Here is a 26,037-nt window from a genome sequence, read left to right as displayed (position 1 = left end):
ACAATGGGTAATTTATTGTCGTTTTCAATTAAAGTACTTAAACTCTACTGTGACGACCATCTCCTCACGATAACTGGTAGGGTTGGGTACTGAACTCTGTACTTTTTTTTTAAAGCAATTTATGTAACTTTATCCGCTTCGGCCCCCTACAGGTTGGAAGCGGAATTGTCCATTACATTACATTGTGCAAGTTTGCCAGATCGGGTCGCCTCGGATCTGTAGTTCGAATGAACTGGACAATGTAATGTAATGGACAATTCCGCTTCCAACCTGTAGGGGGACCGAAACGGGAAAAGTTACATAGTGTTGCTTTAAGCACAGACTGAATTACGTCAGTACTACCAAGGACTGATTCATGTTAATTCAAACTGTGCCAAATTTTGGTCCTGAGAGCATGTAAGCGCGAGCATCTGTCCTCTCTGCATGTGTGTCAGAGCTGGGCTCTGACACACACACACACACACACACTCAAAGCTGCGGTGCAGACAGGGCGAAATTAAGTCGCCTCGGCATTCAGCATAATATAATGGAGAGCCTAAAGCAGCCACGGTGCGGTTATACTTCCTCTGACAGACAGGAACAGAAGTGTTTTCTATGACCTGGTTATAGACTGACAGGCTAGAGGTTGTAAAGCAAGGTAAGTATATTTCTATAGCACATTTCACTACCAAAAAAAAGTACCATTTGGTCCCGAAACATAATTTCAGGTACCGGTAAAAATGTCAACAGTACCCAATCCTAGTGACCGGTACCCAGCTAAATGTGGCCATAATTTAGTTGGATATCATACAAATTGTTGTGCACAAGTTTTTCTACAATATACTACTGTATATCCTCAACAGGCATGATCTAGAAAAGGCGATTCGTGCTTTTATGAGTTCAAGGTTGGATTACTGTAATGCTCTTTATGTTGGTCTGAATCAAACCTCCATCTCACTTTGTAACAAATACATCTAGACGTGAACACATCACTCCCGTTCTCTACACCCTACATTGGCTCCCTGTGCCTTTTAGAATTGATTTCAAGATATTGTTTGTTTTCAAGGCCTTAAATGGCCTGGTGTTTGCGGTCGTTGCGGTCTTCAAATCAGCTGGTTTTAGAAGTCCCAAGGTCAAGGTATAAACAGGGGGGTTATCTGCCCCGAGACTCTGGAACAAGTTACTTCTACTACTTTATTCGCACTATTACAGATGTAGCTCTTTTTAGATCCAAACTCAAGACCTATTTGTTTAGAATGGCTTGTAATACGTAGTAGTGGTGTCCCCCTCCTGTTTCTATGTAACCTTTTCTGATTTTACTCTTTTCTATGTTTCATTCTTTTTATTGTATGATATGTTGTTTTATTCTTGGTTCCTGATGTAAAGCAATTTTCTTGTTGCTGTAAAGTGCTATATGTATACATGATTGATTGATTAATTGATTGATTGATACTAACCCAGTGATGACACTGTGTGGTAATATCACTGGTCAGGGTGAGCTCTTGTAACTCTCAGCAGTGTTCTGTTGCTTTTTGTAAATGGAGGTGATTTTGGTAAAACGCATTGTAATAGCTGCTGTGGAAATCAAGTCTTTGACAACAAAGAGACATTAATATTATTCAGTACCTGAACAGATCCAAACTGCATTGGTTCTTTCTCTCTTTCTCTCTCTTGTCCACACACACACAAGTAGAGACTGTATTGCTTCAAGCTGAACACAAACAGATGCATGCACAATGGCACAACGCTTCCATTATTACAGACAGGTGTTTTGTTTTCCCTCTTTATTTGGGGAGTACATTCTCCACTTATTACACAAATCCCAGTCACATTACCCTGAGAGGTGATCGACTGGAGGGTCCAATTACTTGACTTCTCTGAGTGATGGCTCTGACCTGAGAGTCATTACAACCAGCTCACTTTCAGATTGTGCCTTCAATCTGCTTTTCAAAGAATATACATCCCCAGGGCTCTGGCTCGGTATCAATACATCGACTCACAGCGGCCTCGGGGAGTCCCAGGCGAAGCAGTCACTCAGTGATTTGGCAAGAAGGCAATAAACTGTCTGTGAGGCTGGATGGTTAGCATGTGGGGAAGAATGATAGAAACAGTAGGAGCTTAAGTGATGCAGTTACACATTCATGGATCAAACAGACACAGGACTTTCACCCAGGAGACCAGGGTTCATGTCCCGTTTGAAAAGAAAACTTTACGGAACAAACGGAGCTACGTCACGTTCTGCATCTCGTGGTAACCTTCAGGAAGTGAAGTCACGTCTGATTTGAACCCAAACCTCCATCAAACTGGGACCGTTTCACAACGTCATAACGACCTGTTTAAAACCGCGACCGTTACAATCTCTGGTTTAGATATGAGGACGGAAAATGTGGTTACAAAAATGCCACTATATTTAATGCCATTCACATTTTTCAAAACAAGAAAAGACGACAATGACAAGTGAACATGTTGTTTGAACTATAAACCAAAATGTACAAATTTACAAATCTTCCTCATCAAAGTCTTAATATTACCACTTACTTTTTCCAACCAGTAGTACTTCAGTGGAAGTATGTGTTATTTCTCCCACCTGTGCTCAGTGTTCCTGAGATGGAAAAGATGCTCAAAGGGACTCCTGGATAGCTCACCGTAGAGCGTGCACCCCATGTACAAAGGCTCAGTCCTTTTCGCAGTGGCCGCATGTTCGACTCCGACCTGCGGCCCTTTGCTGCATGTCATTCCTCCTCTCTCTCTCCCCATTCACATCTTCAGCTGACCTATATAATAAAGGCCTAAAATGGCCAAAAAATATTCTTTAAAAAAAAAGGAAAAAAGATGCTTGACATGATCCAGAGTATTGTAGTTGGAATTTGTCCGAAATAAGGCCCTAAGGCCAGAAAAACTTGACTCCAATTATCTAATTCCCACGCCTTCTTTCTATCAGACCAAAAGGTACACTGTGTAGGAATTTCTCCCATCTAGCGGTGAAATTGTATTTTGCATTCAAACGAATAGTGCTCTCTCGCTCTTTGCTTTTTCCAATGCGTGTTGCATCTACGGTAGCCATTATGTACCAAGAAGCTATGACAACATGTCTTCCAATAGTGCTTTATCGAGTTTTCTTTCGGGTGATGAGGTTCGTTATTTCAAACAAACTGCAAACTGCATTGAATCATTAGTGTGAGCATGTATAAGTAATTACTCCTCGAGCAAGATTGTGAATTATGTTGCCATGTTTATGTATATTTTTTTGGTAGTCTGCCATTAGTAGCCTATAGCATCAGCTAACAACTTGACACACAACGAACAAACGAATGTTACAGTACGAATCACACACTGTAAAATGCATGAACTATGCTAATTAGTAGTGATACATTCTTTATTTGTTTATTTTTCGATGTACGTGCATTGTTAGATATTATCAGGTGATTCAACGGTAGGGAGAGGGAGAGGGAGAGGGAGAGGACGGGGACAGAGAGGCAGTGGATCAGCGGGAGCTAGGCGAGGAGGACGAGGACGCCCGGCAGCTTCAAGAGACGATCTTGAAAGAATTGAAGATTTCCAAAGGCAGAGAAGATAAGCGACAGAGATTTGTACAATTTATATGGCTAGCAGCAGCTATGAATTTTAATTCTCTGCCCAATTCTATGCACGTAGCGAAATACATATGTCTATATGGTTCATACTGAATATTCATAATTATTCTGTTTTTCTTATATTAATCTTACTACTATTATAATGTCACTGCTACTACATTGCACATATCTGTACATGTTGTTCATACATTGTTCATATTACATAGTCATATTTAGTCTGCTCTTATAAGGTAACTGCTAATACACTGCACATATTAATATTTAATTTATATCACTCTAAACCACCTTCTGTAAACCAACTGTACACTACTGTCTACACTGCCCTGTCTATACTTTGTATATCACATTGCACCTTTCTGCTCTTTTTGCACTTCTGGTTGGACGCAAACTGCATTTCGTTGTCTTTGTACTTGTACTCTGCACAATGACAATAAAGTTGAGTCTAATCTAAAAATAGTGACAACGTGAGCTAATTGACTGTTTTTGAAAACAAAGGCCTATAGAAAATGTTATAGAGAGCAATGTTTTCTTTTGCACACCAATAAAGTTTTCTTTTGTCATCATTGATACATGAGATCCCTGCATTGCCTCCAGTGCACTATTGATGGAGCATCAGTAAAGACATGGTGCCCCTACATCTGCGGAGGTACCGGGGGTACCTTGGTGTACCTGTAGCCACTGCAGAGACATGCCGACGGACAGGGGGCGGAAATGCTGTGGACAAGACCCAGACCACTGTGTGAGCCTCCTGCCACATTTCACACAATACTGCCTGGATGAGGGTTATCTGCGAATACACAGGTAGTATCGGGAGGATCTCACAGCATTTGGAAATGTAAGGCAGCCCGGTGATGACAACTGTGAATACAGGCATGCAGCTTACAGACACTTTATTTTCTGGCAGCATGGCGCATTAGGACAGGGGAACAGGAGAGTGATTCCCAGCTGCTGTGTTTGCAGGATTAGGGAAAAGTTCCCAGACCCTCAGGGACAATATACCGGCTACATACCAGGGATCTAAGAGATTGCCATGAGTAGTTTTGTAAAAAATTGTAAATAGTTATATTTATATCTATTTATATATTTTGTATTCTTTGGAGTTCTGTTGACTTTGTTACAAAGAATAAAAAAAATGTTATTTGACTCAGTGCTGTATTTGTTGTATTTGGGATAGAGAAAAATGTCAAAATTAGGTGCAGAACCTGTGAAAGACATGGAGTGCCAAAATGGATTATCATTAACATGCATGTGCACCTAATTCAGTATCAGTTAGAGGCATAGGTAATTAGCTGAAATAACGGCATGTAGATGTTTGTCACTTACCTAGACCTCTGCTGACCTGTGTCCGTACCAACTCTGATGTCGGTGGTGGAGGTATCGGGGGCACACCACCAAGCCGCCTTGTGTCATCCGGGCGTAGGGTCCTCCATCGCGGCATCCCAACTCCGCTTGTGACTCTCCCTTTTAAGATGCGTGCTTGCAACTTAGGGATGTAACCATATGATTTCTCACACTTTAAGGCGTAAAGGCTATATCTTCTTGCATTTTTGTTGTACTTCTTCCTAAGACTAAATAAAAAAGACAATTATTACAAGTAATTTAGTCATTACGAAAACTAAACTGTTATACTTGTAATACAATAGAAATATGCAATTATTTGAATACAACAGAAATTCTGATGAGAGTTTGACATACACTTGTTGGCCCTCAGCTGTCCTGTATGTTGGCCATTCGCGGAGGAAATTGTAGTCCAGAGCAGCTTGCTGGCATACATCAGAATGTGATTCTGAAATGACTCGAGATGTGCTGTTGATCTGGATGAATAAAAAAGAAATTAGACCCAAAAACACACACCCACACATGACCTACGGCTCTGTTTAATTGTCATGTCCCCACACTTTACCTGTAGCGCAGATACTTGTGGACATCCTTCTGCCAGTGCTTGTTGAGGATAATGTCCACTAGCGCTTTGTGGCTCTTCGAATCTCTCTCAATCCACTGTTTACCCTGAATGTCTTCAAGGTGATCATGTTGGCAGCTTCCCGTTTCCCAGGTATGATTATTGCAAACATGATGCAGAACTCCAATCCAAAGTGCCTGAGGAAAGTAAAACAAATAAACACATCCTGCTTACAAGAAACTGCTGAAATGTCTGTGCTGTCTTGCAGGAGAAGAGACTGTCCTTTCACCTTTCCTGCCTTATGGGGATAAACAAAACACAAACAATGCAAGTTATTCCATGCATGTATTTTGCATGGAGACCTAACATAATACAATGATTCCACCGACATGCAGGCAGGTACAGGACAGTGTTATTATTAGAACTTACGGTAGAGATCTTTTTGGACAGATTTTTGGCACTATGCCACATGTCCAGGCTGTGGTGAATTCTCAGATCCTTATATCTGCCTTTGTCTGGGTCTGTGAAGTAAGGAATCATTGTATTTCCAAGTGTCTCAATCAGCATTTCAATATTTGTATTCAAACATTTTATCTGATGACCACTTACTTAAAAGGGCTCCAATCTGGACATGAGTCCGTGCAGAACTCCACTACCTTTATGTCTTGGGTAAGCTTGTCCACAGTCTGGATAAAACCCTCCTTCTCCATGATATTGGAGTTCCAGTTGGTCTGCCGCTTGTCTATAGTGGCCACATAGACGATTTCCTTAGAGTCAAGCTCCATGGTCGTGTAGCTGCAGTATTGTGCAGAATGCCCTGGTGAGTCATTTCTGCCATCACCTAAAAGAAGAAGGTAATTTCAAAATACAACACATGTATGATAGATGCTTGCAAAATGAGTTTCATTGTATAACATAAAAAGGTCAAATATAAAAATACACACCTAGGAGCACAACATCTTTCCCTTGAAGTCGGCTGATATCTTCTCAGAATTCTTTAACAGCGTCAACACAATAGGTGTTCTGGATGGTGAAGTGTGTGTTAGGGTTGACCATTCGCATGTTCATGAATTTGAAGAGGAGAGCAACTTTAGTGTAGTTGTTTCCAGAGAGTAAGATGTTTGTGGAAAGAAGAAAGTCCCCAGCCTGCATGCCAAACTTCAACACAGGCTGGGAGTTCCACCGCCATTGGCAATGTCCATTGGGGCAGATATAATGGTCAGATAAGAGTAGCCTAATAAATTCACAAGGCATATACAGTGCTGTGTGTTACCATACATTCTGATGTGACTGTCAAGGCTTATCCATTCAACGCTCATTGCAATGCCCCTGATGGCGATGTTTGTTGCAAAGGGGGCAACACTGTCACAAACCAAACCAGTCCTCAAGACACCAGTGCATCTGTCAACGGGCAGAGTTAAAAATGTGACAAGCTGCCTCAAGCAGTTCTCATAGAGCACTGCTGCTCTGACGCCAACAATGTCATCCTCCCTGAGGACCTTCTGAGGGCCTGGCAAAATTGGCAGCTTAAGACTCAAGGGCTCATCAGAAGGGACTTCAGGGGCAGGCAGGTCGTGCACAGTCTCAGCAATCCTGATAGTTGGCAGATTATCAATTACCTGTGCTGCCTTCAGTGCACCACCCATTCTGGAAAGGCAGAACATCAGGGATCATACACAGTTCAATCAAAGAATTTACATGACTTTTCGGCATATAGCCATGACCTTATATATTCCCCAAAACATCAGCGTCAACTACAAGAATAGAAATACATTTCAAAATAGTCTTAAACATTGTTTACATGTAAAAACTCAGCACAGAAACAAAGTAAAGAGTAGTAATAGATTATGACTCACCGCAAAGAAATTGGTGGAAGATATTCCTCATCAGAGCTGTCACCATGAAATGAGGGCCTTCTTCTGCCCAATCAATCCTTTAAGATACAACATACTCAGAAAATAGCGACTTTATGAATGAAGACTACACAACTCAATAGGAAACAATGATAGAATGGAACAGAAGTCCACTTACACACTGTTCATGGGGTCATTGAAGGCATTTTCGCTCAACTCCTCTTCAACAATGCTCATGTCGTGCCTGCTATGAGAATAAATGATAATTAAAAACATGTATCAGATGAAAACATGCAACCAGAGAGTATTGAGAAGGGACACAGACTACAGAGTTAAAAACAATGACAGTTTATGGGTTACCTCTGCTCAAGGCTTTCAATTTCCGGTGCCTCTGCAATTGCACTCAGATGTTCATCTCTGAAAACAATAATCATTACAAGTTTTATATGAAACTTGTACTAAAACAAACAATGACAAAATTCTTTCCATGCATTGACTTGCCTATCTAGCCTACTGTTAATGCTTGACAAAGCTGGAGCAGTTGGCACTTAATAACGTTTTTGCCTTGATGGGGGTTGATGTGTTCCCAATCCCAAGAGTACTCTCATAACTGGGCAAATCAGATGGACAAATCAGATCAGGTTTATTGACCAAGTATTCTTACATACAAGGAACTTGACTCAAGCAGGTGTTGACTTTCTCCAACAGTATAGACACTATACATACAGATTACTGTATGGGTCTGTATTATTCAATGTAAGGTCACAGTATATATGATAAATAACAGTAAATATCAGATGACATAAAATTTGAAGTAGCCTTTGGTGTGCAAGCAATGCAAGATCAGTCATATGCTCTATCAAAATGGAATCTGATCAAACTTCTAGGCTACAATACGTCTTACAACCTTGTTTTACCACCTTCTCCACTTTACATTTTACTAAATAGTCAACCCATCCCACATTCGCGGGTGGGGGTTGTCGTCAGTATACCTGGGTTTGCATTCAGGAACATTCTTAGCATGAATAAGGAAAATAGAAATGTCCCTTGAGACAAAAATAATATTAAAACTTGAAAGCAGGCGTAAGACCATCGTGAAAAGTAGGCTACTGACGAAGGTAGTGGGCATGAAATGCAACCCTTATTCCATCAAACATAGCCAATGGTGCTATTCACCAACAAGGCTGTTTAGCTTTTAACTATACATGTTCTACTGTTATGCTGCCTATATAACAAATAACACAACCAAACAATGAAAAAAAAAGCTTATCATTTAGACCATAACATTGACTTACCTGTGGAGAAGAAAGCAGGCAACTTCAGCGTCCCTTTCAAAGTCTTTCTCCTTCATTAGCTCTTTCCACCTGGGAAAGGCTACCCCGATGTTTACCCTCGTTTTTTGAATTTGCCGGTCACATTGCCTTTTTAATTCCCTTTTTCATTTTTTTGGCGACGAGTATTCCTTCTGTGGCTTGGCATAAGTATGATCCTCCATTATGAACTAAAGTGCAGAGCAGGTTTCTCTCTGCCTTTCACGCCTCTCACTGATCTGTCCTCCGTCCGTCTCCCCTTTCTGGTCTCAGTCACGTGACGCTGGCTCGGAGCGAAAACGCATTGTGGATTAACTAGACAGATAGGCTAGTGCTGTATGTCCCTCCTCAGCGATTGTAGTTTGTCAAGATGGCGGAACGACATGGAAGCCTCCTTTGACTTACCCGTCCTATGTAAATATAGATAAGAAATTCTTCGCTTATGAGGATAAGTCCGATCATTGGCAGAGGTAATTTTACACCCATGAGGACATATTTATGAATGAAGACATTGATTTTAGCTAATAAAATACTTAAAACACTACACAGTGTACGTTTAAGTTTATCCAAAACACAAGGATCTATCTGAGACAAAGAGTTAAGTTTGCCAAATTTACTGAGTCCATCCCTAGCAACAGACATTAAGTCAGGGCTCGGTCCACCAAAGTTGTCTTCTGAAGTGAGATCCCAATCTATTCTCTCCCTTAAGCTTTTATCCTCATTCACACACACGCCTGGGTTAAGGCCTCTGTGTGGTGCAACTTCCTCTTCTGTTCCCGTAACTTTAACTGTCTTCCCTGTTTTTCTGCTTATCTGTCTGGTACACAATGCACTTTTATGCCATATCAGGCTTAACCTGTGCATCAGTGCTCACCCAGAGTACAACCACTTCCTCAATGATTGCACACAGCCCTTTAGTACAATGCAACTTTAACTGTCCGCAACTTTTAACTGAACGTTGATGTACGCCCTTTGAAATTTCCTCCAATCTCTTATGAAAACATACCTTATGATGTGTTTACTTATGATGTAATTGTTTTGGTGCTTGAAATGAGTTTACCAAAGTCTTCACAAAGTGGTGTAATTTTGTAATATCGCTTTTTGAGTAGGAGTTTTGTCAAACATCGTTTGGACGCACCGGTGCGTCTTTTGTCCTCAGAGGGTTAAAATGTACTGTGCTTGTTGAATTGAAACAAAATAAAAAGGAAATCCTTTCCAGCTTTGTTTTACTGAACAAATTGAACATTGAGATGAACATAAAAGGCACAAGTAAAAGAAGAATTTTAAAGTGTAGTTTTCTACTGATACTTTCTTTCAACTAACCCATAAAGCCTCTGAGTGTTTTTCCCGATGTGTTGCAGCCTTTCGCAGTGTGTATACTGCGGCAGTTGATATTGCGATGACGATAAAAAACTATATATTATGCAGCCCCAATCCAGAGTATGTACCAAGGTTCAGTTCCCAACACATATAACTAAGTCGGTCGTACTCCATTAGGCCTAAAGTGGAACAAAACTGATGTGAGCACTTTGATTTTTTATTTTTTTTTTTAACTGTGGCTTTACACAGCCCTGTAGGGCTCTGATAGCTCTATTGTATTTCATGCTTTGAAAGTATATCCAGATTATATGGAACCATTCGTACCCAAAAATATACTTTAGCAAATAACAGCTTTATGAAGAACCATATTTATAGAGGTAATGGTTTTTATTTCATTGCCTTTTTAAAATGTTCAAACAATCCATACGATCAGGAGAAATATAGATATTCTTTCTACAAAAACACTTTGTAGTTTAATGTATATCACTTTGTTTTGTGCAACTTCAAACGCAAAATCCGTGACAGTAATTCCAAGTGCAGGACTTGTTTTGGTTTCAAAAAATGACTCTGTGCTTGGAAAAGCCTTTAAAAAAGTCTTCTTTTCATGCGGCTCTCAGTCATTGTGTGCTTGTTAGAAGAGTCGGAGAGATGTCTCCCAACGGTAATGATTTTTCTGCAACAGAGGAAGGATTTACTGGGTCATATCTCCCATGGAAGCAGTCAACAAAAAGCAGATCTCTTCATGGTGTCCAACCTGTCTCGGTCATTTATTCTCCTTCGGTGTTTTTTCATCCTCTGTGTTCTTTTCCTTTTTCATTTCCCATCATTCTTAGCCTCCTTGTATCTGCATGCCCCCCCCCCCCCCCCACTGTTACTCCCAGACTCTGTCTCTGTCTCCTTTTCTCGCTACATTTAATTTGAAATGTCCTGATGAATAACAGAGCAGACTTCATACTAGGGCTGTAGGAACAAATTCCGAATGTCAAAAATAATTTGAATGTTGAAATTACTATTCAAATGTGATTTGTTTTTTTGTTTTTTGAATAATAAATATGTTGGCTAACGTTATATTATTTATGCAATTAGCTCATATTTAATAAGACAATGCCTCATTTGCATAATTAAACATAAAAGTTCAGAAAACTTGTAATACAAACAATTATTGTCTTAATTTAAGTAATCAAACTGGAGAAGTTTGATGATAATATCTGTTAGTTTAAATATTTTCCCTATTCACCTGTAGTGTCTCCCTTCAACATGGGCATCACCGACTTCAGTATTTTTCAATACCTTCCACCACTTGGATTTTTTAGGACTTTTTATGTTATAGAGATGACTTTTATGAGTAATAACCGTGTTAGATTTTCTGTTGCAATTTGTGGGAGATTCACCCCTTTTTTCTCACAAAATGCTTGTAAATCTAAATGGACTGTTTTTATAAAGCGCTTTTCTAGTTTTAACAACTACTCAAACACATGGGGGTGGCAGTGGGGCTCCCATGGTCTCCATATATTATTATATTATCATAAGTTTGAAGTCTTGGTAGTGAAGTTAAATCATGTGACCATTGTCAACAACCAATAGGTGCTCTACAGCTACAAACTTCTTCCACTGCCCTCCCTCTTCTCCTAGATCTTTTTCACTCGTTCAGCGATGCTCTCTGTTGCTCTCTCGCTTTCCATCTGTTTAATGATAACGTCTTCCCTCTCTGTTCTCACTTTTCTCATCTCGTTGCAGTCCAAAGATCAAATGTTTTATCAAACAAGAAGCTGGAGTTCTGCAGCTGACAGCGGGGAGTGGGGGAAGTAATCTGGGCAACCACTGTTTTCCACATGACCCCTCTGTCTTTGTCTCACCTCCTCCATTGTTTTGCTTTTCCTTTCTCTTTTTCTTTCTCTTTCTCCGTCTGTCTGCAATGTCTCATTGCTCCTGACCTCTCCTGCTCTCTGATAGGACGGTGTCCCTCGGGTACAAAGGCAAGTAGTCTCTCTCCTGACAGATATTATCGCTTCGCCTTCCTTCTTTGCAACCTTTATCTCCCCCTCAGATTACTGTCTGTCCCTCTGCCTCCCGCTGTGCCTCGGTCCCAGGATTGGAGACGCGTCTCTCAGGAATTACACCATTTTCTTTTCCCCTCTCACTCTTTTCTGCTTCTTCAGGGTCAGATATGACGTGTGGTGCACCCAACACACTGTATGTGTGATGTCAGCGTGTTTTGCAGGCGGTCTCTTTGCTTTATCGCAAATGCATTCAAGCAGCGGTGGAATGTAACTGAGTACATTTACTCCAGTACTGTCCTTCAGTCCAAATGTCGAGGTACTTGTACTTTACTTGAGTCTTTTCTTTTCATGCCACTTTCTACTTCTACTCTGCTACATTTCAGAGAGAAATATTGTACTTTTTACTCCACTACATTACTCTGTTACAGCTTTAGTTACTAGTGACTTTACAAAATAATTTGCATGTAGTTCATAAAATACAACATTTTATTATAAATTAAGCTTATAGGCCTACAAGTCCAGCTGAAATGATTACCTGATTAAACACTTAGTTGGTTGACACAACTGTTTGGATCCTTTCCAGTCACTAAAATGGGAGGATTCTTCTTTACTTTTAATACTTTGTATTAGTACTTTTACTGCAGTAAAGGATGTGAGTACTTCTTCCATCGCTGCATTGAAGGGAGTATCACACCCCGGCCTGCTGCAGGACGCTCCTGTAAGAGTTTTATTCCCTTCTGCTCATGTGATGTAAACACGTTTCGTCAGCGCTGCTCTCCACAAAGTTTGGCTCTGCATTGTTTTCATGTTATTCTGAGATGATTTTGTTTCAGTTCCATCATCCTAATTATGAATATGCATGATTATCCATGCGAGTCCATCAGTGAATTCCTCGCCTCCAGTTTCTCTCAGCGTTGCCCAGCTGGATTCTTTTGTAAAAGATGTGAAATTAATTTCAAGCCTCAATGAATTGCAACGACTTCTCCAACCAACGGGGGACTCTGAGTCTCGGTCTTGTAGAGTCTGGAAGCAGAATAAGGGAGGGATATGTATCTAACGAGGCACCTGCCGGATCACTGCCTTCACCCCTCTGGCAGAGCAGGAAGCTCCAGAGTCGCTAAAACAGAGGATGCAAATATGGATGTGGATTTCACATTTGCTGCTGTGAAGTCAGCTTGGTCATCGCGACCATCACAGCTAACTGGGAACAACAACGCAGGAGAGAGGGAAAAGGGCCGAAGAAGCCTAAATAAGAAAATGACTGGAGCACAGTTTTGTAAATGCAGGACAGGAAGATTTACAAAAAGAAATGGCGTGCTACATTTTCACTGCAGGTTTGATTGAATTTGTGGCGGCATCCTGCAACTCCGGATTTACTTCGGCAGCATTCAGACTTTAGAAATGTTTTATTCATGCTTAATATTGTTTTAGTTGTATGATCTTATTTTGTTTTAAACGTATTTGTTATAAGTCGAGTCGACGGATTCAATTTGTTTTGAGTGTAACCCTCACACCAACTTGTTCCGCCTGAAACTGCACACATTCATCAGATGTCAGTAGGTACGAGTCTGTCTCACGGTAAAGCTGCTATATTTAAATAAACCACATCACCTACACAAAACTTTATCTCTTACACTGCTGGACAGGAGGACTGAATCTCTACAATACTGCACACGACATCCAAATATTAACTGTACAGCAAATACTCTTAATCTGGCAAAGTATGTTTGCCTTCTGGCACAAACGCTGCTGGAACTCGTCTTTAATAGAAACTCAACTCTCTGGGGCTGTGGATGATGTATCCCTTCATTTAAAACTGTCAGATTAACTTGTTCTAACTTGCTGCCATATTTATTTTATGAGCACTAATCAATTGTGTGATTAAGTAACGAGACGCCACATTATGGGAGCGTACCCATGTTCCCACATTTCTAAGATTTTTTTCCAAAATTAGGCCCTATGTTCCCACATTTCCTTTTTCATAAATTTGTATCAGATTTTATCCCCCTAAACCTAATCCCTAACCTCTAATCCTAACCCTAAAAAAATTTGTGGGAGGATAGGGCTTAAATTGAAGGGAAATGTAGACCTAATTTTGAAAATGTCCTAGAAATGTGGGAACATAGGGCTGTGGGAACATAGGGCCTAATTTTCAGTGAAAAAAAAAATATTAGAAATGTGGGACCATAGGGCTGACCCCCGCATTATAAACCAGTCTGAAAAGTTCAATTGTACGACATGAACGCAGGGAATAAGACAGGAGGTGATACGTGCAATATTTAGTTTGTAAAAGATCAATTCCTCTCACAAAGGCACAGGAAGTCAACGTGACATTGAAATATTGAACTGCCAGACAGAAATGTGATTCTGTGTTACTGCCATTTTCAGCTCTGTCATTTTAATATTCACACCTATGCTGCGGTTCAATCAGAACATCTGTTTGGGAATTTGGCTTTCTGCCTCGATTAGTTTCAGTCGATTTTCAATTATCTTGGTTTCTTCGATTGTTATTTTTTTACCACTTTCAATTGTAGTGATTATTTAGATTAATCTGCGGTATATTTGTTTTGCGTTCCGATACTGTAATATGTTTAACTGTAATCATGCTTGCAGCGTTGCATCTTATGTTCCTCCATTATGTCAAATTGAGAAAAGTTAAACTGAAATCATCTGTCCAGATGGCGTTTATTCCTCTGTGTCCTTTGTTTCTCTTCAACTTGTGAGACCAGATTTTCTTTCTGAAATGCTTGCCGCTGAATAGAACGAACTATATAATAATTGTAGGAACTTGCCCCCACTGGAGGGGGAGACATCTCTCCGTTGACTTATTGTGTGAAGGTTTACTCCTCTTTATTCCGTCTGCTAGCAAACAACAGAAAGATGCCTAAAAGCTGCTGTGGGGTGATATGCACTACCAACAATGTAAAGAACCCATGGCATAAGTTTTTATAAGCTGCCAACCCGAAAAACTGAGCTGTTATGAAGACAAAAGTGGAAACAGACGCGAGGAATCAGCAGAGAGAATGTGGGATTCTGACACTAACATTATGGCCGACGTTACGTGTGTTCGTTTAAAGGGTAACTACCGTTTTTTTCAACCTGGACCCTATTTTCCTATGTTTTTGTGTCTAAGTGACTGATGGGAACAACAATCTTTGACATTAGTCCAGTATTAAGCGAGATCGCTGCAGTCAGCAGCGGAGAAACAAGCTACAATGTAAGTTATAGGACAACTGCCCAGCTTGTATTTACCTTCACAAAAGTGCTCGTTTTGCCGCTGACAGGCTCAGATTATTATTCTTAGTGTCTGACTACATTATAGAAAGGATTTCTAAGGAGGTCGACCTTTCTGTTAAAGAGTAAGATCCTTTTTTTACCGTGGCTCCGTCCGGAGCTTAGCCCCGCCCAAGACGATTGTGATTGGTTTAAAGAAATGCCAATAAACCAGAGCAGGTTTTTCTCCCATCCAGGAATGCTGTTTGGACTAACCAGACCTTCCTCTGCAGCGCTGTGGAGGAAGGTCTGGCAAAGCGAGACTATATGCTATTAGAGAGACTATTAGCCTAGGTGGTACATTATCTAGGATGTTTATTGGAGGATTATAACGTGTTACAATTAAAGCAGCTAAGTGGTAACGCCTGCATGCTAACATGCTCAGATTGAACCTGATGGTGGCTCTAGATAAATTACTCTCCATCAGATATGTCAAAACCTTTTTTTTCTCATAAATCCTGATGTTTTCAAGTGTTAAAGTTCAGATTTCAGTCCTGGATGATTTGGTGACTGCAGCAAACAGTTATAAAGAGAGATAATTACTAAATGAAATGGCTTCAATAAAACTGCAGGATTATAACTTTAATAAAGAGAAGTCGACACAGTTGTGTCTCAGTTGGACGTGTTGTTTACTTTCCGTCCCCAGAAGACTGGACGATCCAAATCCCACACGTAGATGCATATTAATCACTCTTTAATCTGACAGGACCGCCCTGTGTATCAGAATAATATTAATAATGATAAAGCTTTGTGTGCTGACGACAGATCTCTGCTCGGGGTCATACGGCCCTCTGAAAACAGAGGATTAATATCATTAACCTGATTACATCAAAATCAAAACATGCTATGGAGTATTGTTCCTGTGTGTGTGTGTGTGTGTGTGTGTCTGTGTGCGTGTGTGTGTGTGCGCGTGTGTGTCTGTGCGTGTGTGTGTTTGTGTGTGTGTGTGTGTGTGTGTGTGTGTGTGTGTCTGTCTGTGTGTGTCTGTGTTTCTGTGTGCGTGTGTGTGTGCGCGTGTGTGTCTGTGTGTTTGTGTGTGTGTGTGTGTGTGTGTGTGTGTGTATGCCATAGGAATATGCATGCAAAACATTGACCACATGTACCTTTTTTTTTGTAGCCCAAACCTTGTCCTCAACTATAAAAAAATACCTGTTATTGTTAGGGAATTGTTTCTTTTTTCAGATTGCCCTCTGAAATGTAGTGAAAACAATCAAAACTGTACTCTTCTACTTGACTGGTTTACGAATGGGAGCCTCTTTTGTTTGTGTCTGTGTGTCTGTGTGTTTGTGTGTGTGTGTGTGTTTGTGTGTGTGTGTGTGTGTGTGTGTGTGTGTGTGTGTGTGTACAGCTCAGAACGTCTTTTTGAAGTTGAAAGAAAATTCCCGGGCAGTGACCAGTAACGAGCGGAGTAGCCAGACCTGTCGTCTCCATAACAACAACAAAAAATGGAGTCGGAGCGCAGCGAGTCATCCGATATGACCGGGTGCTTTTTGGAATAAAAAACGCTGCCAGCTTTTTTTTTTCACCAAAAAAGCGCCCTAGGCACCAGGGTAGCTCACCTGGTAGAGCGCACGCCCATACAGTATATAGAGTTTTACTCCTCTACGGCCTTTTGCTGCATGTCATTCCTCCTCTCTCTCTCCTTTCATTTCTTCAGCTGTCCTATAAAAATAAAGGCCTAAAATGTATGAAGGTAAATATGGTGCAAAAAGGGAGAGCTTGTAGAATACAATGTGAGAACTTGCAGAACAAAAAATCTGAACTTGTATGTTAAAATTTGCACTTGTAAGAATTTAATTTGCACTTGTAAAAATTAAATTTGCACTTGTAAAAAATATTCACACACATGTGATCTGAATTTGAAGTCATACAAAGAAAAAAAACATGAGAGCTTGTAAAAAAAATCTGAACTTGTAAGTTGAAATTTGCACTTGTAGCTTCTAGCGTTATCTAGCTAACTAGCAGCCAGCCCGCTTCTAAATAAATACCTTTTAATTATCTAAACACTTTTTAACAGTCAAACTAAAACACTGGCAGTGGGGATCGACCAGCGTAGTAACACTGCCAGAAAGCTTCGCTGCCGACCTCGACCTGCAGTCGGAGCTCCAGCGGGACACGGAGAGCCCCACATCCCGTAGCAGCGGCCCATCCCCCGGCCATGACCAGAGCTTGCTTTGCTGATGTTGTGCATCCCTGCTAAGAATTGCACCCGCTTGGGCAGAAACAGTAATTTCTGCAGAATTCATTGCTGCCGAAAATTGCATCTAGGTAACAAGGAAATGCTACTACAGAGTCTGATAAAACATTGATGTCTCTAAACCTTCTAAAATCCTAATCATTATTGATGAACATGACAAAGAGATTTACTATTGCCTAGTTTTTAAACAGTACTTTGCCTTATAAAATCATTATTTTCCCTAGTGGATGCAATTCTCGGCAGGGATGCGAAACTTGTTACCCACTGATGACGGTCCGTCTGCGGCTGCAGGCCCTGGAGCTCACTGCCAGTGTTTTAGTTTGACTGTTAAAAAGTGTTTAGACAATTAAAAGGTATTTATTTAGAAGCGGACTGGCTGCTAGTTAGCTAGCTAACGCTAGCATGCTATTCCACCAAGTTTCCATGCTACATAAATAAGCCAGACAGAGTTGTCCCTCATCTGGCGATAGAAACCCTGATTTTCCCATAGACTGTATATAAGAAGGCTTTTCCCGTTCTGTTAGCTCAGAGCTCCACAGCCTAAGTCCACAGGTACAAATTAGTTTTGCACCAAATGTATCGCCAAGAGTGTTGTGAAAGTCGAGGTGCAGATTGGCCACTTTGTGATGCGAGAGAGCTCATATGTGAAGTTGCAGTGACAGATTCCAGAGGTTGTAATCACTGAGTTGTGGTTGTGATGGAAAATGAACCAGAGTAAAAAAAAAAGTATACGAGTAAATGTTGCATTATAAGTTTGCAGCTGTCATTGTGTTCATGTAAATATCAATCTACACATTTGTGAATATTTTTTCTGTAACTTCACATTCAGAATACAGGTGTGTGAACATTTTCTACAAGTGCAAATTTCAACTTACAAGTTCAGATTTTTTTTACAAGCTCTCATGTTTTTTTTCTTTGTATGACTTCAAATTCAGATCACATGTGTGTGAATATTTTTTACAAGTGCAAATTTTATTTTTACAAGTGCAAATTTTAACATACAAGTTCAGATTTTTTGTTCTACAAGCTCTCCCATTTTGCATATTTACCTTCATAAAAATGCTAAAATAAATACAATAAATGTGAACCGTAAGCATCAAATGTTTATGTACAGAACTGGAATAAATACTAAGTACTTAGTTACTTTTCACCACTGTTGGTTGGTGAAACAGATGAATCCTGTTATTTTCACTGAGCCTGTGTAGAAGAGCGATATTCTAGCCCCACCGTTGCCGTACACATGTAATATCTAAATGAAACGTGCAGATTACTAAAAAATAATATCATGCAGCGTCACACACTGATCACGGGATTTCACGGAGAAGAGGTTTTCCATGAACGACTGAATGGTAAAGAGCTGAAAATGAATACTTAATGTTTTTTAAATGCATTGCTGTTTCACTTTTCAATTTTGCATTAAAAAGCAATTAACCTGTGACCTGAGTGCACGTGAAGACTCGATCCGGGCGCGGTGAAGACACGGTCAGACTGCAGCTTTGAGGTGTTAGGGGTATTAGTGTCGTATGAACGCTGATCTGGGGTCAGCTCTTTAAATCCCTCTGACATCGTCAGGATTAAAGCTGAGGAAAGTGAATAAATGTGTCGTCTGCTCTGAAGGGCATCTCCATGACTCGGACTACAAACACACACACACAGATACACACACACACACACACACACACACACACAGATACACACACACACACATTAGGTAAAGCTGTACTGTATAATCCAATACGACAGAGTTAACTCATGTTGTGCTGCCTTAAACACATACATATACTTGATATTCTTATCATAGCAATTATGAAATGTCTGTGCTGGTGTCTCTGACGTCTGTAGCGTCTGTATGAGACACAGCGGGCTTTCAGCTACTCAGCCGCAGCGCTCTGAAATGACGTAGTATAAAGAGCGCCATGTCAGCCCTGTCACAACGTCGGCGTAGAGAGGATGGTTGGGTGGGTCAGTCCAAGCCCCCAGGAAGGGCGCCGGGCTTTGAAGCAAATTAAACATAGCGGCTAATGTGGATAATAGTGAAATTACAATCTTGTGTCCATCACGTGATGCCCTCTGGCCCTACAATACTTTTTTCCCTCAGATTTACATGGAGAAAGAGACGCCACATTCCTTGCGAAATGACTCGTTTTACTGTCAGAATTTGATCCATTTGGTCCGATAACATTTGGATAGATAGATACTTTATTGATTGGAAATTCTAGAAGAGCTGCACAATTATATCATCTTCTTTAGCGAGTTTTGTCTTCAAGCTTTTTGAGTTATTTGTTTATTATCTGCTCCATCTTTTCTACCGTTTTAGACAATAATAACGGTCCGAAATTACATGAAATTGCATATATATTTCTAACCTTTTTTTTTTTTTTTTAAATTGTTTATTTTCACATTTTTCTTCTAACCATAAACATAGAAAAACAAAAGAGCAGGAGGAAAAAAAAAAAAAAAAACAGCAAATAAATAAATAGTTCTTACAGGTCTACTACGTCTACATTTAGTTAGTTAACAGTGTACATTTTGTACTTCATGTATACACAGGCATTGCATTTACATATATATATATACATACATACACATACATATACATACACATATACATATATACACATACACATACATATATGTATACACATACACATACACACATACATACATTATCAGGTTTTATACAGACCGTAGACCATATTTAAATACATTATTTGGGGGGGTTTCTTCTTTTCAATCCATATTAATGCATGTTATTGCTTGCCATTCGTGGCCAAAATAATCTTTGAGGGGAGACCAGTCATTTACAAACGTTTCCAGAGTTCCATCCAGTACATTATGCCTTCTTTCATATGGTAGCAGTGACAAAAGTTTTTCGCGCCAAAGAATTAAAGTAGGAGAGTGTTCTTTAATCCGAACATGAAGAATGGAAAGGCGAGCAGCATATAGCATTATGGACATTATTTTTGTTACCAGCACACAGTTATTTACGCCAAGGATACACAGGCTGGGATCCAGTGGAACTTTAATCCCAAAAGATTTTTCAATTTCATGAACAACCGAAGACCAGAAAGCTGCAATTAAAGGACAGGACCATATTAAGCAGACAAAGTTTTGTACATGTGTCATATTTACTTTGAGTTAAAGGAGTCACATGCAGCTTATTAATAATTTTATATTGTATTTCATATGATTTGTTTGATTTAGTTATTTGTCTAGCATGATTTAATACTTTATTCCATATCTGGTCTTCCAGTGTAACACCAAAGTCAAGTTCCCAACTTTGTTTAATATTTATTAAACCTTTATTATTTGCTATAATTTGGTCATAAATATATGTCATTGTTTTACTTTTCAATGCAGCTGCCTTTAAAAAAATGCTATCAAGCAAATTTATTTTCCCACCTTGTTTATAGTATTCAATAGAGCTAAGATAGCTTCTTATTTGTAAATATCGAAAAAAGTGGACTTTAGGACTTGAGAGATATTAAACTCATACTGTAATTGTTGGAAAGATTTGAGTGCATTATCTGCATAAACATCTAATATTCTTATGATACCAGCTTCTCTCCACTCATTAAAGCCAGCATCAATACAAGTATGTCTAAAATCTGGATTATTAGCAATAGGAGCCAACAATGAGTATTTGTCAAGCCCAAAATATTTACGAACGGCACTGAGAGATCTACAGATATTTTTCAGTATATAGTTGTGCTTAATCTTGGTATATACTTTTGTGAAGCATATAAACGGAAGGTGTTCTAATTGGACCACATCCAGACCTATACCTTCTAAATCTGGAAAGCAGAAATGGCTTTTTTTAATCCACTCTGCCATAAATTTCAATTGTGCGGCCCAATGATAAAATTTAAAATTTGGGATGCCAAGTCCTCCTTTTTTGATTGGTAGTTGAAGCTTTCGAAGTTCCATCCTTGGCCTTTTATTATTCCACACAAATACACCTACCACACTGTGTATTTTTGTAAATATTTTGGATGGAATATAAATAGGTAGCATTTGGATAACATACAACAGGCGAGGAAGAACATTAATTTTAATTATAGCTATACGGTCCAATAGAGAAAGTGAAAGATTAGTCCATCTTAAAAGGTCAGTTTTTATTTTTGCAATTACAGGTAAAAGGTTATGTTTAATCAACTTTGAAAAATCTGCACTAAAATATATACCAAGATATTTAAATCCTTTTTTGGTCACTTTAAAAGGATGATAGCTTGATAAGCTTATTTTTTTCGCTGAGCGGATATGCTAATGATTTTTCATAGTTTATTTTATATCCAGAAAACTTACTAAAGTTTTCAATCATTTTTATTAATGAAGGGATGGATTTGTTAGGATTCTTCAAAAATAAAAGTACATCATCAGCATAAAGCGATATCTTGTGGGAACGGCTCTCTGTTTCAATGCCCTCTATCTCCTTGCTCGTTCTTATCAATACTGCCAATGGTTCAATAATTAAATTAAATAAGAGAGGGGACAAAGGGCATCCTTGTTTTGTTCCTCTCTCCAGCAAGAATGTCCCAGATGTAGTTCCGTTAATCAAAAGAGCTGACTGAGGGTTTGTATACAATATCTTAATACAGTTGATAAAGCTTTCATGAAATGAAAATTCCTTTAAAACTCTAAATAAGTACTTCCATTCCACGCGATCAAAAGCTTTTTCTGCGTCCAGTGCAATGACCACTGCGTTTTCTTTTTTATATGCTACGTACTGTAATATCCCAAGCAGTCGCCTTACATTGGCACTAGACTGTCGCGTCTTAATAAAGCCTGTTTGATCGCTAGAAACTAATTTATGTATCACATTGTTTAATCGCATTGCCAAAACACTTGCTAAAATCTTTGAATCAGTATTTTGAATTGATAATGGTCTGTATGATGCAGGGTTTTCTGGATCCTTGTGATCTTTTGGTATTAACGAAATAGTAGATTGTTGCATTGTCTTTGGCAATTTCTTCTCATCGTAAGCATAATGAAACATTCTTGCAAGCAAAGGAGCCAAAATGTCCACAAAAGTTTTATAGACCTCTGCTGGAAAACCGTCTGGACCACATGCCCTTCCATTCTTTAAAGAATTTATTGTCTTTTTCACATCATCAACTGTAATTTTAGCACCAAGTGATAAATTATCCTGCAAGTCAAGTTGAGGTAACTCAAGCTTCTGAAAAAACAAAGTCATATCCCTTTCACTATCTGTATTATCGGATTTATACAAATCACCAAAGAATCCTTTAAACACATCTGTTATTTCACCTGATGTATAAACTAGTTTACCACTTTTATCTCTTATTTTCAATATTGCGGACTTGCGTTTTTTATTATTAATTAAACTCACTAAATATTTTACAGATCTATGACTATCATACTGTTTATACTTTTGTAAGAATAATTCTCTTTCTGTTTTTTGGATTTCCAATGAATTGAGTGCTGTTTTAGCAACCATAACCTGATCCCAGCTTTCAGCGGAAAGACTATGCTTATGTTTAGTCTCAGCCTCTTGTAACTTTGACTCTAGTCTTTTTTGTTCGTCGATAATTTTCCTTTTCCTAGCAACACAATATGAAATCATCAAGCCACGAAGATAAGCTTTTCTAGTTTCCCATACATTTGCCGGATCAGTATCATCATTATCGTTAATTTCTAGAAAATGCATTAAATTTGCTTTAGTTTTGTTACAAAAATTGATATCAGATAATATTGATCTATTACATTGCCAAATATTTTTATTCTTGTATAAACAGGTGAATGCAACCTCAATTTTAATTGGAGCATGATCTGACAAATGCATATTTCCAATACTACTTTGTTTTATCAATTCCAATAATTTTTTAGTAACCAAGAAAAAATCAATTCTTGTATATGTTTTATGAGGATTTGAAAAAAAAGTATAGTCTTTCTCTTTAGGGTGCATATGTCTCCACACATCAACAAAATCAACCTTGGTGGGCCTTTTATCAAAAATATTATTCATTACACAATTCCAATCTCCACCAACAATCATATAGGGACAGTGATATTTGAACAGTAAATCAGTCAGTTTAGTAAAGAATGTAGGATCTAGGTCAGGGGCAGCATATACATTTAGAATAGTAACTCTCTCTCCATATAAAACCCCATGCAACAAAACATAACAACCTCTTTCATCAATTTCAACATGACAAATATTAATGGGCAATTTTTTATGCACCAGTATCGCCACCCCTCTGCTTTTACTATTAAATGAGGAAGAGTACACATGTCCAACCCAGTCTATTCTAAGTTTTTTATGTTCGTTTTCAGTCAAGTGTGTCTCCTGCAACATTGCAACAGAAACATTCTCCTTTCTCAGAAATGTAATTATCCTCTTCCGCTTGACTGGATTATTACACCCTTTGATATTAAATGAACAAAAATTTACTGGTAAAGCCATTGCATCATAGGCATAAGATATCTAGTAATTTCCCCAATATGCAAGGTATTGTACATAACAATAATTATGGATCCCCTTTGGTATTTAACTAAAAAAAGAAAAAAAACTAAAAAAGAAAAAAGAAGAAAAAAAGAATCCCAAAACATGGGCCAAAATACCAGTCCAAACAAGGCTGATATTAGCCACATTAGAACCTTAACCTAAATGGTCTTGTCTGCTTTAATAGAGATTAAAAAAAGAAAAGAAGTCGCTCCTATACTTTCAGTTCCTTAACAGTCATTGGGCACAGTATGAAGAAATGTGCGACCTTTAGAAACGCAATACATGGCAGAGTTATAAAGTCATAGAGGAGGCACTAGATTTATCCAAGTCATCGAGAAATTTCTGCGCGTCTGACGTAGTCTCAAAGCGCTTTTGTACTCCCATAAAGTCAACAGAAAGTATCGCGGGAAACATCATTGCATACCTTATTCCAGCAGCATATAGTTTCCTTTTCACGGGAACAAACAGTTGACACTTCTTCTGCACCGCAGCGCTGAAATCTTGATAAATGAACACTCTGGTGTCTTTGAAGAGTAGTGTTCCCTTCTCTCGGGCAAGCTTCATCACCTTTGCCTTGTGCTGATAATTCCCGAACTTGGCGATAATCGGCCTCGGTCTTTTAACAACACCAGTAGCAGCAGACACGCGAGTGGGGATGCGATGCGCTCTCTCGATGTGCAGGGTGTCTCGTGGCAGATTCAACGTCTCCATCAGAAACTGTTGAACAAACGTCACAGGGTCGTTCTTTTCTTCACCCTCCATTATTCCAAAGATAACCATGTTGTTCTGTCGGCTTTTATTCTCGATATATTCAGCCTTTGCTTCCAGCACTTCCACTCGTTTGACCAGAACCCGCACTTTACTGTCAGTGCTTTCCAGGTTATCCTCAGCAGCGCTCACACGCATTTGCACTTCAGCAATCTGTTCATTTAATGCGTTCATCGAACCATTCATTTGCATCATCTGTTGCTCCATTGCTGTGAATCTCTGCAAAAGTTCATTTTGGTTTAGATTGAGTCTTTCCCACAGCGTTTCCATTGTGATCGAGTTTTCCCCTGCCATTGTTGCAGTGGTTTGCCATAACAGGTGCGCACACTTTAGTCTTGATTAGATCACCAAAACTTAGCCTACTTGATTTTGTCTTAATAATCCACAATAAACGCACCCGTTTTTAGCTTTATGCAATGGCCGCACATTTTATTGTGACGTATCTACACGCATGAATCAAAAGGAGCTTATATTATAAAGTTTAAAGCAGACAAGGGCTGCGCTACTACACACGCACGTCTACCCTCGCAGCCATTTTTTTCACTTTAACCTTTCTTAAGGGAGGACCCCTAAACCCCCGCCAAATACGTGCATCTTAGTCTGACGTAACACTTACACTGACGTAAAGGCCTTAACTAATACGTACGCAAGTTACGTAACAAACGCACTTATTGAAACCAAACCGCGATCTTTTCCTAAACCTGATGGGACGAGTTGGGAGAGAGAATGTGTTGTTAATATGCAGTATAGATTTGAGACTCTGTATATGTGTTGGACGCCAGTAGATCCTCGCCCCCCCCCACCCCTTCCCTTACTCTGACAGTAAGTAAAGTTGTTATTTACTGTCTTTGTGTGTCGGCATCTCCGGTAAACTGCTTAGCTGCGTCTAATTACCTCTCTGTGTCTGCCAACTGCATCAGGGATTTATTACTCTTATTTATTTTTTTAATAATCCCAGTAAGCCTTTACAAGTGAACCACTGGGATGTGACATGTAGTCTGGCCCATAATCCTGACAGAGTTGTTTACCCCTGGGAACACGGGGAGTGATTGTGGCGCAGCTTATTATCAGGCTGGTAATAAAAAGAGAGAAACCACGGGAACATGAACCTGCCTGCCTGCCAGTGAAAGCAATGAGGTGAGAGAAGCTGAAGGACAAGAAAGAGAGGAAAAGGTATATTAAAGATGTAATATGTAATATATGTACTGTATTAAATCCAAAAATGTCCCCAGTGCGTCATCAGATATTAAGGAAACATGCTAAGTTGAAATACTATGTTTTCTGACAACAATGCTAATGCTGGGAGCGTGCCTATGTTCCCACAGCCCTATGTTCCCACATTTCTAAGATCTTTTTCTCCAAAATTAGGCCCTATGGT

At 39.4% G+C, this 26,037-nt stretch overlaps 2 protein-coding genes and 2 long non-coding RNA genes across 5 annotated transcripts in view; 1 reads left to right on the top strand and 3 right to left on the bottom strand.

The window, feature by feature from the left end:
* Positions 1–26,037, top strand: part of LOC116034688 — a 678,603-nt gene that overhangs the window by 275,947 nt on the left and 376,619 nt on the right. The window lies entirely within an intron of this gene.
* LOC116065136 (myosin light chain kinase, smooth muscle-like) overlaps positions 1–26,037 on the bottom strand; it is a 766,302-nt gene that overhangs the window by 429,613 nt on the left and 310,652 nt on the right. The gene's annotated exons all lie outside the window — the stretch shown is intronic.
* LOC116063550 lies at positions 1,182–11,900 on the bottom strand. The gene is made up of 3 exons (XR_004108304.2): positions 11,890–11,900; positions 1,810–1,815; positions 1,182–1,266 (listed from the first exon to the last, which is right to left on the bottom strand). It is a non-coding gene; the product is annotated as an uncharacterized LOC116063550 (long non-coding RNA).
* Positions 4,901–7,399, bottom strand: LOC116063549. 2 transcript variants are annotated; one of them, XR_004897690.1, is made up of 5 exons: positions 7,329–7,399; positions 6,417–7,119; positions 6,082–6,313; positions 5,902–5,993; positions 4,901–5,140 (listed from the first exon to the last, which is right to left on the bottom strand). It is a non-coding gene; the product is annotated as an uncharacterized LOC116063549 (long non-coding RNA). The 2 variants fall into 2 exon arrangements; XR_004108303.2 differs by lacking the exon at positions 4,901–5,140 and adding an exon at positions 5,736–5,770.

This window comes from Sander lucioperca, chromosome 6, assembly GCF_008315115.2.
Source record: "Sander lucioperca isolate FBNREF2018 chromosome 6, SLUC_FBN_1.2, whole genome shotgun sequence".
Taxonomy (NCBI): Eukaryota; Metazoa; Chordata; class Actinopteri; order Perciformes; family Percidae; genus Sander; species Sander lucioperca.
This window is presented reverse-complemented; position numbering and strand designations above follow the sequence as displayed.